This window comes from Herpailurus yagouaroundi, unplaced genomic scaffold (genome assembly GCF_014898765.1).
Source record: "Herpailurus yagouaroundi ecotype Mexico unplaced genomic scaffold, PumYag 349, whole genome shotgun sequence".
Taxonomy (NCBI): Eukaryota; Metazoa; Chordata; class Mammalia; order Carnivora; family Felidae; genus Herpailurus; species Herpailurus yagouaroundi.
In genome coordinates, this window is record NW_024412566.1 from 17685 (window position 1) to 22903 (window position 5219).

Here is a 5219-nt window from a genome sequence, read left to right on the forward strand (position 1 = left end):
TTACACTGACCGAGCCACCAAGGCACCCCAAAACAGTGGTTACTTCTTACCAGGGTAGACATTGGTGGGTTTGGAGGCTGTGGCCAAAGAAAGACACATACATATATTTGTCTATATGGGAGTAGAGTATTCTCCAGCTGCTTTGTTTGGGTGGAGGCCCACTCAATGTCATCTGATTTACAAGTAACAGTATAAATGGGCTGAAGTAAAATTTATCAACAAGGAATATGTTGCCTCCAGGACCCAAAAAATACTGAAAGATTTTAGACTTGTATGTCCTCAACAAACGTGTCCTCACGGTAGGTATGTCCCAACAAATGTCCTCATGGTAGGATGTCAGACACGCGAGGTCATACCTGTGCTCCCGGTAAGTTAAGATCCTGCCTGCAAAGATGACATATGATAGCAGAAGGGTTTGGGTGCCCTGTGCATAACAAGGTAAAACATGTCCCCTTCAAGGTCAAGGGAAAGGTGGCCGAGAGGACATTGAAATCGGCGCTGAACAGAACCCATTAGCCAAATCTATAAGAAAGAGCAAACTATTTACCGTCTTTAAATTTGTTGGGATCCCAGGTGTTTTAAGGGTACCAGGGTTTATATTGATATTTTTTTTCTAAGAGAGAGTGCAAGGTGGGGAAAGGGGCAGAGGGAGGGAGACTGAATCTTAAGCAGGCTCCACCCTCAGCACAGGGCTCAATCCCAGGACCCTGGAATCATGACCTGAGCCCAAATCAAGAGTCAGATGCTCAACTGACTGAGCCACCCAGGCACCCCTCACCTGATCCCCATGGCCTGAAAGCTCCCCATAATAAACTCAGGCTGTCATAGAAGAAAAAAATACTGGAAAGACACAACCACAAATGTCTACTTCAGCCTCTCTCGGAGAAGTTTCATGATTAATGCCTGCTTTTTGGTCCCAATATTAATGTTCACAGGGGTTTTAAATGTAAGTTCGTCTTTGTCAGAAGATGCAAATTAGGTGGTGAACTTTCTCTGATATTGTCTCATGACGTTGTTCATGACAACCGCGGTGTAGCCTCATATTGGGAGGCAAGACACAGCCTGAGTTGGCTAAGCTTGCCGCTTCTAGCCTCCACTCCTCAGTCATAAAGGTCTAGCTCTTCAACCAGAAACTTAAATGAAATGAATTGGCCCTGCCTGCAGGAACCCCAGGCAAATGACAAAGTCCTCTGAATCACGAGCTTTTTTCTGAATCAAAGGCTCAGCAAAGAACACTCTTTGATTGTCAAACGACACAGGTGTACCAGGATATCTGTCTCCACCTTCTTCCCCTTACCCTGAGCCTTACCGTCCGCACCTACGGGATTGGCACCTTGCACTACTCACCAATGACACTTTCTACTTATGACACCCGTGGAATGTGTACACTGCCAAGCTGGGAGACTATGCTTATTCAGTGTTTTGCATTTACCCTCTTGGCAGAGCACGACTCAGAGAAAGTGGTGTATTTCAGCTCATCACAACTCCCCCTGGCAAGCCTTCCGAACCTGTCTTCCCCACTGTCATTTCTACCTTGGGTATCAATGAGCTCTTATCCCTCCAATGACTACTAAGCAAGCTTTTGATATATGATTTTGCCCGAAGATATGTGCACTGAGTTTTTGTTGTTATTTTGCGTGTGTGTGTGTGTGTGTGTGTGTGTGTGTTTGTGTGATCCATGGTTCTTAAAGTTTGAGTATGTCTGTTCAGTGCTCCTGACAGATAGAGAAATGGAACATACAAACACACTACTTACCTAGAAAATGTTTTAGAAGGCCAGTACAAAATATATGTAACGAATGTCTTCGGTATGTGTAATAATGAAACACATGTGAACCACCCCGACTTGAGAAATTATCGAAGGGCCTAAGTAACCCTTCCCTTTCAGTGTTCTATCCTCTCCACTCTCTAAAGGTCACAAGTGTGGTGATTCCTGTCTCCCTCCCTCCCCCCGCCATTCCTTTATTTTTCTGTAGAGTGTTTTATCATACATATGTGTGTATCTCTTAACATCCGTTTTTCTTGGTTTGGACTTTATAAAAGTGTTACATCCCTTCTTTCACTGAATATTATGTCCTTAAATTCAGCCATTGACGCTTGTAACTGGCAGCTCTGGTGCATTTACACTGCAACATAGTTTTCCACTGTACCAATTTCCCACACATTCCTTCCTCCACATTTGAAAGGCGATTATGTGCGCAAAGCCCTTACTTAGCACAGCTCCTGGCGCAGAGTCAGCACTCAGTGAACATTTGTTCAATTGTCGAATGAGACTGAGCCCCGACTAACTGCAACACGAACACTTGTTTCCTCCAGCTGGACTCTCTGCCCTTCGACCCAAAGCTGAGCATCCTGCTAGCTCTCCCGCCCTGCGTGAATCACAGTTATAAAATTTTCTGACCAGCAATAAGAAACCCAAAGCCTGGGGTACCTGGGTGGCTTAGTGGGTTAAGCGACCGCCTCCTGATTTCAGTTGCGGTCATGATCTCACGGTGGCGAGATGGAGCCTAGCGTCAGGCTCTGCGCTGCGCATACAGCTTGTTGCAGATTCTCTCTCCTTCCCGTGACCTTCCCACTTGTCTTCTCTCTCTCTCGTTCATAAATAAACACACACACACACACACACACACACACAAATGAATAAATGAATAAATAAGTAAATAAGTAAACAAATGAATACCCAATGCACTCCCAGCGCACCCACGATCACAATTCCCAGAAAGCATTGCGGTGCTCTCGTTTTGCGTCCACTGTTTCCTTCCCCCTACTCAGCGGACTTGCGGTGGTGTGGGCGGGGCCAATAGAGCTATCCAATGAGCCCTTCCGCGGGCCAAGGGGGCGGAGAAATTGTCCAATGAGCGTCTGGGCAGAGGCGCCAATGAGCGGGAAGGTTGCTGGGGCAGCTGAGGTGGGCGGCGTCACTGAGCCGCACCGGCTGAGACCGGTGGAGCCCAGTCCCTCTCTCCGGTGTTCTCAGAGGCTCACTCCTTTCCAGGGCATTTGTGGAACCCGCTTCCATGTCCCCGGTGGGCACGGCACCCCGGAACCTCCACGCCTATGGCCGCTAGCCTGAGGAGGCCCTCTTTCACAGCCTCTTCTTCCTCCTCGACAGACCCAGACGACGAGGGCGTGCGCTGCACTTGCGAAGATGCTTCTATATGCAAGAGGTGCCTGCCGGGCTCGGACTTAGGGACCGGCGTCCCTGGGGGGCTGGGGCCTAGGTGGGAGGCGGGCCTGTGATCCCAGCTTATCGGGAACATCCTGGTGCGCCAGAAGGTACCCGTCAATTTCCGGCGACCCTGGTTTCACACCTGTGAAGTGTACAGAGCAGCGGTTCATTTATTTAACTGGTAATTGTCTCACTTCTGCCTTGTGTCAGGCCTGGGGAGAGCGGGACTGGGAATCCGGCCCTAAACCAGCCGAACGGGGTCTTGTGGCCTTCGTGAGGCTCAAGTCTTGCTGGGAGACAGACTTCACAGACAGTGAAGCAAATAATTCTAGTCTTGAGGAGTTAGGAGAAGTGCAAGTTCTTCCTCTTTAATAGGTTACTTTTCATTGGGGGTTGTTACGATCCCCATCGTGCCCCTGAAACTCAGGCCAGTCGAAATGGGGGGGGGCGGGGGGGGGGGAATGGACTGCCGGGGCCCCATAATGTTGCTGTGCAGAGCCAGCATTTTCCAGAGCTCTTGCCTGTATGCCACAGGGGTCTACATACTTGGGGGTGTAGTGAGGGCAGTATCGTGAACACAGACATGTATCACACACCTGGAAGCACGAGGCTCGAGTGTACTTTATTCATTCGTTCCACAGAAATTATTGAGCGTATCTGTTGTGCCAAAGCCTTCTTTTTTGAATGGTTGGTGGGTATTCAGTTCTTGGGAACACATGATGAATAGGACTGACGTGGCGTGTGACGGCAGCACCACCTCGTCGGAAAAGACAGGAAGCAAATAATTCCCTGTGAAATACATAATTACGGTTTTGTGTTGAGTGCTGAGAAATACGGCATGCCATTCGAGTTTGTAATTTAGGCAATAATGTTGAAGCTGAGATCACAAGGCTGAATGCAAAACGGGGATATAGGAGGGTGTTGGGGCAGAGCAGGGGAGTGCGAACTGTTAAAGGAATGGATAGAATGCCCTTGAAGCCGGGGCCACTAGGGAAGGTAGGTGGGGAATGCCAAGGTTTTGGGTTAAGGCTCGCACTTTTTGTAGGTTCTTGGAGACTAAGCATAGTGATTTAAAACATGGACCTTGGAGCCAGGCTCTGTCAAGCTGATCCTAGCTCTGCCACTAAACCATTCTGCATCAAGTTTCTTGATCGGGCTCTGCTTCTGATGCTGTGTCTCCCTCTCTTTCTGCCCCTCTCCTGCTCATGCTCTATCTCTTTCTCTCAAAAAATAAATAAATGTTAAAAAAAATTACGAAAGAAAGAAACCACAGATGCTCACGTCCTACTCTAGACTCACGGAAGCAGAATCTGCTGGGATAGGTCCTGGGCGATAAAGACTGGGCGTGTTTGCCATCTGGGCACATTTCATTGAAGCTTCTTTTGCACTGGCCTTTCCCTCATGTGAAAAAAACATGCAAAAAGATTGTGAGAATCCGTAAGTTAGTGTTTTAAGACATGTCGTAGGTCTCTCTCCTTCAAGTTCTGTGATATCTTCACCGTAACGTGTTAAACCCTTCAATCTTGTCAAAAGATCACGTTATTAAATAGGGATTCCTCGCATGAACCGTGGGCTGTCTGTCTTCTGAGTTTTGAAGTGGGGGGATAACAATGGTAACCCACCTTCGGGATGTAAGGATTCAATGAGATCACAGACACGAGGCAGTTAGCACAGGATCTGGCACAGCGTGAAGCCTTCAATAAATTGTTACTACTGGTTTTGATTTCCCTCCATTCCGAACACTGTTTGGTTGAAGTTACTGAATACGTCATCCCTGTGGATCAGGCTGGTTCCCCCCGCCTCAGGTTACGACCATAACAGCCCTAATTGAACACAGGAGCCAGTTAGCTTCCCAGGACTCGTGCGGTTCTGTTACTTCTCTTGCAGGTTGTTCCCTCCTTCCTTTCAGAGCCCTCCCGGGGATAGTAGTGATGTGAACGGTGTCAGACGGCTGTCGGCAGGGTTAAATGTGGCGCGCTCCCCACAGTGCCTGGCACATGGCAGGGGTCGAAGACTGGTGGTTATTATCAGCACTGTCCCAGTTGTCCTC